Below are 8,314 nucleotides of genomic sequence, written 5' to 3'. Positions count from 1 at the left end.
ATTCTTTGATTAGGAGACCCCCACTGGATTTACTGAAGCTTTGTCAGATTTGCATTGTAGTCTCAAGCTCTGTGTCTTAGTTTGCCAGGGCTACTAAAAGAGAATATGGCAAACTGGCTGGCTTAAACAGGGATTCATTGTCTCACAGTTTTGGAGGCTAGAAGTTCAGAATCCAGTTATCAGCAGGTCATGCCTTTCCCGAAGTCCAGCATTCTGGTGGAGGCTTGTGGCAACCAACTGCTGCCTCCTTCACACAGTGATCTGCCTCCTTGGTCTTCTTTTGTACCTTACTTTCATGTCCGAATTTCCTGTTTATAAAAGGACTCCAGTCATTTTGTATTAAGGTCCATGCTGATTCAATTTGTTCTCACGGAAATAAAATCTTTGAAGGTCCTATTTCCCAGTCAATCCCACAGCCATAGGAACAGGGATTAGGGCTTGAACACATCTTTATGGGAACATCATTAAATCTACCTCATTCTCCCTATCACAGTGCATAGGGCAGGTAGGAGCTAGACCATTGCTGTTGTTTATTATGCCATTGCCAATTCTGTGGTTCTGTGTGAGTGTGCTTTGCTTGAGTGCAAAGAATTGGAAGAATATGGGAGAGAGAGTGTTCTAGAAATAAATGCAGTGCAATGAATGATGGTCCTGCCATAGGGTATCCTGGCCTGTCACTGAATTGAAAGGTATAACTGGGACTTGAGAGCTGTAAAATCCTAAGAACACTTTAATCTCAATGACCTTGACTCCTACTGTATATCTCATCTGTCCATCACATACCTGATGACAACTCATGACTACCTCATCTCTGAAAACATGAGTGCCAATGATCCCCTCTCTCTGACCCAATCCACTGTACTCTGTCTTCCATTTGGCTCATTCCCTTCCTCTCTCTAACCCTGTTCTTGTACTCATGAAGATCTTCTGTTCCATTAATGAACCCCTTTCCTTACCTATATGCCATTCCTTTTCTTCTTTCAATTCCCCCTCTCTCCAGCCTAGATCCTCTGCATTATTACATCTCTCATTCTCACCTCTAAACCCCTGTTCTTCTGCTGCTTCTGTCTTACACACCTATTAACCTAAAAAGAGGCATTTTTATATTCCCTGTGAGATTTTCTACCCAAGCCTGCAGGAGCACTGTAGGAGATAACAAGCACCCAGGCCTTCCCTAAACCTTGTTTTCCCAGTGAAATCCCTCTCCCCCAAGCTGTCATAGCAGATAAAGGAGTGAACAGAGACTCCCTCTTTCCATGTGTTTCAGCTACACAACGTTCTGGATTCCATGTTGTACCAGTGGACTTCAAGAGTCTACCTGGATCAGTCCTAGCATGACTCAAATCCTGATTTAATTCAGGTACCACCTAAAGTCTCATCTGTCTTTACCTAGTCTGTTCTCCAAATTGTTTTGTATTGTTTGTATCCTCCCAGTTAGATCTGATCCTTCACTCTTCTTGTCTTTCTTCAGATTACTTCCATTGTGCCTTCTGGAACTAAGGGTCTGTCTTCAAATTGCTATATCCCCAACATCTTCTCTGAATATCCCTTCATATTCTTACTATGACTTAAGGGCATCATGTCTCATTCAACCTTTCAAGTATAGGCAGCTTCCTCCCAGTGCCCAGCATTTCATAGCTGAGGGTGAGATGATTTCCTCCACCATAACTTGTGCTTTCAAAATATTTCCCCTCCATTCTCTTAAAATCAAAGGTCCCTCCCACAGGTTATTTTGTCAATATTGACAAACTGACTGTAAGGTTTATATAGAAATGCAAAAGATCCAAAATATCCAGCCCAATCCCAAGGAAGAGCAAAATCAGAGGATGGACATAATCTGACTCAAGACTGACTAGAAAGCTACAGTGATCAAAACACTGTGGAACTGAAAAAAGAATGGACAAATGCAGCAGTGGAACAGAGTAGAGAGCCCAGAAATATTCCCGCACAAATATAGTCAGCTGACTTTTGACAAAGGATAAAAAGCTTTATGGAGAAATGATAGTCTTTTCAACAATAGTGCTGGAACAATTGGACATCCACACGCAAAAAGATAAATCTAAATACAGACCTTCCACCTCTGACACATGTTAACTCAAGATGGATGATAGGCTTAAATGTAAAATGCAAAATTATCAAACTAGGATATAACAGGAGAAAATTTAGGCGATTTTGGATTTGATAGTGACTTTTTAGATACAACACCAAAAGCACAATTCATAAAAGAAAAAAATTAATAAGTTGGACTTCATTAAAACTGCCAACTTCTGCTCTGTGAAAGACACTGATAAGAGAATGGAAAAAAAAGTCATAGTCTGGAAGAAAATATATGCAAAACACATATCTGAAAGAGAACTTGTATATAAAATAGACAAAGAAGTCTTAAAACTCAACAATAAGAAAACAATCCAATTTAAAAAATGGGCAAAAGATCTAAACAGACATCTCACCAAAGAGAATATACAGGTTGCAAATAAATATGTGTAAAGATGCTCAATGTCATATGTCATTAGGAAATTGCAAATTAAAGCAACAATGAGATATTACTATAAGTCTATTAGAATAGATAAAATCCAAATACTGACAACACCAAATGTTGATGAGGATGTGAAGCAGAAGGGGCTCCCATTCATTGCTGATGAGAATGCAAAATGGCACAGCCACTTTGGTAGACAGTTTGGCCGTTTCTCACAAATTTAACATAGGCTTATCATACAATCAAGCAATCCAGTGGTGCTCATAAGTATTTACCACAGAATTTTACACCTGAATGTTTATAGTACTGTTATTCATAATCACAAAAAAAATTGGGAGCAAACAAAATGTCTTTCAATTGTGAATAGGTATGCAAACTGTGGCACACCCATACAATGGAACGTTATTCGGTGATAAAAAGAAATGTATTGTCAAGCCACAAAAAGGCATGTCAGAAAAGTAAATGCATATTACTAAGTGAAGGAAGTCTGAAAAGGCTCCATACTATATGGTTATAACTATAGGACATTATGGAAAAGGGAAAATTATAGACACAGTCTTAGAATCAGTGGTTGCCAGGGGCTCATGGAAAGAGGAGAAAATATGAGTAGGTGGAATACAGGACATGTTTAAGGCAGTGAAACTTTAATGATGGGTATATGATATTATGCATTTGTCAAAACCCAGAGAAATGTACAACACAAAAGTGAGCCCTAAACTATAGACTTTAGTTAATAATCATGTATCAGTATTCATTCATAAATTGTAATATATGTAACAAGCTAATGCAATATGTCAGTAACTGGTTTGGGGGCAGGAAAGGGTATATGCAATTCTCGCACTTTCTGCTCATTTTTTTTCTGAAAACGTACAACTGCTCTAAAAACGAAAACCTATTAAATATATATAAATAACAGGTCCCTTGAAGAACAGGCCATCAGACAATACTACCCACTACCTTATTGTCACTGATGTTTATAGAATACCTGGGGGTGTCTTCCTTTCTAGTCTGACTCCTGTCATCGTTCCCGTGGATGATCCAGCTGATTTTCACCTCTCAACTCATCAGCCTCTTCACCTTGTCAATATCTGTCTATAGAACACCTCAGCTACCCATTCCCATGATCACACCCTAGATCTGATCTTCACCAATAGGATCCATAGAATACAAGCATCCCATTCCCTAAATACTACCTCTTATCCTTCTAGAATATTTACTCAAATACTGATAAATCACTGAAACTCCCATTTCATATTCTCTCCTTCCCATTATGTCCTCTCTTCCTCTCTTATCCAGTGTGGATTCCATGGTCCAACACTTTTCTTGGGAAAACCCTTAACTATCTTCCTCTTTCTGTCACACTTGGAAAACCAACCTTTGTTACATAACTACATATATAGAATGGATACAAACTTTATTCCACAAATGCCAAATGTGCAAGTGTTTAAATTTTCTTTTATTTCTTTTGCTTTTTTGTAATTCAATTTAAAGTCCATTATAAATCCCTTTGGTTAATGTAAGATTTTACTGTTTTTTTCCCCATGACTGCATCTGTGTTCCTAGAAGCTGAGGTAGACCTCTAAAGTATCAGCGTAGGTGGATATGTAGTGCTTCGTGTCATCTAGCAGTGTTAGCCTCCATTGAGATGCTTACTGTTAAATCTCATCCTAGATTTTTGGTTCATGTAGGGTGCCACTCCAGCATTCCTCATTCCCATTCTCATCCAAAAGATCCATTTGGGTTTGTCTCTTACTCTCCCTTCCTTCCTTCTTCCCTCTCTCTTTCTCTCTGAGCATGCTTCTGGCTGCTCTTAGATACATGGGCAGCGTTTCATTCTGCTACCCCTGAAACATTCTGGACCATGTTCTAATATCCCATTTACACGAGGGCCCATCCATTGTACTTGTGCCACACGGGCTGCAGGACACTACAAGGTTGTCTCGGGACTGTGTAAATCCCCTGTGCAGTCATTTCTACTTATGCTATCAATCTATGGGCTCAGTGAAGAAAATAAGGGTTTTTGACATTCAAAATCCTAGGCTTTGAAGGGATTCAGAGCATACAGAATATACAGTAATTCACACATCAAGGTTCCCACTATCACCCCTCAAACTAGAAGAGATCCGCAGGTTATGGAAGTGCAGAGGAGAGTAAAAGCTGGTGAAGACTTGACAACAACTGGATGAGACCTTCAGGGGGGCTTGTGAGATCAAGTTCAACCCTGCTCCATGGAACAGCTAGAGAAAGGATGGGAGGGCAACTGAGATGGTGATTCCAGGGTATAAGTGACCTGGGAGAGTCTTCTACACCACATAGGGTGGCCCTGGTTGAAAAAACTGAGGAACTGAGAAGCAGAGAACCGGAGATTGGCTGGCTGGTGCAAACAGCCTAGTGCAGAAGCCTGGAACCCTCAGGAGTGTATAGATAGGGAAACAGGGACTAAGAAGTAAGCAAAGCTGCTTTCCTTGAACATGCTACCCTCACTAGCCCAGCTCTGCAACCCACGGCTCACCCTACATCCCATGTACTTGAACCTGTCACCTGCCCTGACTACCTGCCCTCCAAGCATCCCCACCACACCAGGCCTTTGCATGCATACCTGCCCGGCAGCCCCACCCCAAATGCAGCCCAACCCACCTCTCCAGTGCCAGTTGAGTCTCGCCTTGCCCCTCCCAAGCCTTACACTCAGTCCCTGCACCCTGCAGGCAGTTGCCAGACATAAAGGCTGTGGGTGCTTACCTCCATACCCTGCTCCCAGCCCATACAGTCACATAGCCTCCCCACCTTGCCCTGAGCTCTGAGCATGGGTACATCAGTTTATGCACTCCAGGTCTGTGCATGCCCACAGCCCCCACACATGTCCCCCCAAGTCTGAGAAAATGCTAGCCTGTAGAGCCAGGCCACATCTGCTCCCAACCCATGCTGGCATAATGCTGACCCATTGCCGTAGCTCTGCATGTGCCCTAGAACAGTGCACACCAGGGCCCTGGCCCCCAGGCCCATGCATCTGTACAGCTACATCCTCCCCCATGCTGGACACCCATGCTCACAGACACCTGTATAGCATCCCCAAACTGCAGCTATACCTGCACTGCAATGCATCACTGCAAGGTTGTTTCCCATCCCATGCATTCTGCTCCACATCCATCCCGCAAATACAAGGCCTTACACTTCCAAAGGAAATCAACTTCCAAAGTAAACCAATCAAAATATTTAATGCCATGAGGACAGCAGAAGGTCATTAAACATATCATGATGCAGACAGATATAGCCCAGCCTAACAACCAAATTAGAACACCAGAGGAGACATGGACATTGGAACAACTAATCAAAGATGTTCATAAAACTTTACTAAATAAAATAAATGGGATGGCAAATGACATAAAGGAAATCAAGAAGAAATTAGAAGAGCATAAAAAGGAATTTGAAAGAATAAATAGAAAAATAGCAGATATCACAGAGATTAAAGATGCTGTAGACCAAATACAAAACATACTAGAGATAAACAACAGCAGATTTGAAGAGGCAGAAGAAAGAAAACTCCCCAACCTTTATGAAGGACACAAATAGTAGTTCATTATACTCCAAATAGAATAAATCCAAATAGGCCTTTCCCAAGACACATACTTATTAGTTTGTCAAATGTTGAAGAGAAGCAGAAATTCCTGAAAGTTGCAACAGAAAAACAATCTGTTATATACAAGGGAAACCACATATGACTGAGTTCAAACTACTCAACTGGCACCATGGAGGCAGTGGTATGATATATTTAAGATCTTGGAAGAGGAAGACTTCCAGCCTAGACTTCTTTACCCAGCCAAAGTGTCCTTCAAAACTGAGGGAGAGATTAAAATTTTCACAGACAAACAAATCCTGAAAGATTTTGCCAGCAAGACACCAGCCTTACAAGAAACAGTAAAGGGAGTTCTCTGAGTTGGAAAAAAAGACTGGAGAGGGATGTTTGGAGGATGGCACAGAGTTGAAGAGTACCAGTAAGGGTAACTTAAAGGATAAAAAGAGAAAGAGGGAAAAGAATATTTAGATCTGACAAATAAAATAAAAGTAAAAATAAAAATAAAAGATAAGATGGTGGATTCAAGAAATGCTTTTCAGTAATAATTTTGAATGTTAATGAACTAAACTTACAAATTAAAAGATACAGATTGGCAGAACGGATTAAGAACCATAATCCAACTATATGCTGTTTACAAGAGACTTATCTTAGATACAAGGATACAAATAGATTGAAAGTGAAAGAATAGAAAAAGATGTTTCATGCAAGTTGCAACCATAAGAAAATAGGAGTAGCTATACTAATATCAGGTAAAATAAACTTTAAATGCAAAGGCATCATAAGAGACAAAAAAGGACACTATACATTAATTAAAAGGACAATTCACCAAGAAGAAATAACAATCAAATGTTTATGCCCCCAATCAGAGACCTCCAAAGTACCTTAGACAGACATTGGCAAAACTGAAGGGAGTGATAGATGTTTCAACAATAACAGTAGGAGACTTCAATACACTACTCTCCTCTATAGATAGAACTACCAGACAGAAGCTCAAAAAGGAAATAGAGACATTAAACAACTTGATAAATGAATTGGACCTAACAGACGTATATAGGTCATTACACCCCAAAACACCATGATATATATTCTTCTCTAGCACTCATGGAACATTCTCCAGGATAGATCATATGCTGGGGCACAAACAGGTCTTTATAAATTTAAAGACACTGAAATTAGTCAAAGCACTTTATCGGGTCACAGTGAAATGAAGCTGGATCTCAATAACCACCAAAGAATGAGAACACTCACAAATTGTATGTAGATTAAATAGCACACTCTTAAACAACCAGTGGGTCAAAGAAGAAATTGCTAGAGAAATCATTACCTATCTGGAGACAAATGAAAATGAGAATACAACATATCAGAACTTATGGGATGCAACAAAGGCTGTGTTGAGAGGGAAATTTATTGCCCTAAATGCCTACATTAAAAAATAAGAAAGAGCAAAAATTGAGGATTTAACTGCTCACCTGGAGAAGCTTGAGAAAGAACAGCAAAGCAACTCCAAAGCAAACAGAAGAAGAGAAATAACAAGGATTAAAGCAAAGTTAAATGAATGGGAGAAAAAAAGAACAATATAAAGAATCAATAAAACCAAAAGTTGGTTCTTTGACAAAATCAATAGAAATTGATGGGCCACTAACAAGACTGGCAAAGAATAAGAGAGAAAGGATGCAAATAAACAACATCAGAAATGAGAAGAGGTGCATTACCACAGACCCTGAATAAATAAAAGAACTCATAAGAGGATACTTTGAATAACCATATGCTAACAAACTAAACAACTTAGATGAAACGGACAAATTCCTGGAAACACACAAACAAGTTGCTCTGACTCAGGAAGAAAAAAAAGATCTCAACAAACAAATCAGAAATAAAGAGATTCAATCAGTCATCAAAAATCTTCCTACAAAGAAAAACCCAGGGCCAGAGGGATTCACAGGGGAATTTTATCAAACATTCCAAAAGAAACTAACACCAATCCTGCTCAAACTCTTCCAAAAAATTGAGGAAAAAAGAATATTACCTAACTCATTTTATGATGCTAATATCATTCTAATGCCAAAACTGTGTAAAGATGCAATAAGAAAGGAAGACTATAGACCAACTTCTGTAATGAACATAGATGCAAAAATTCTCAACAAAATACTAGCACATCAAATCCAACAACATATTAAAATAATTATACACCACGACCAAGTGGGGTTTATACCAGGAATGCAAAGATGGTTCAACACAAGAAAATCAATTAATGTAATACAGCA

The sequence above is a fragment of the Tamandua tetradactyla genome, chromosome 1 (assembly GCF_023851605.1).
Source record: "Tamandua tetradactyla isolate mTamTet1 chromosome 1, mTamTet1.pri, whole genome shotgun sequence".
NCBI lineage: Eukaryota > Metazoa > Chordata > Mammalia > Pilosa > Myrmecophagidae > Tamandua > Tamandua tetradactyla.
Note: the sequence above shows the minus strand (reverse complement) of the source record.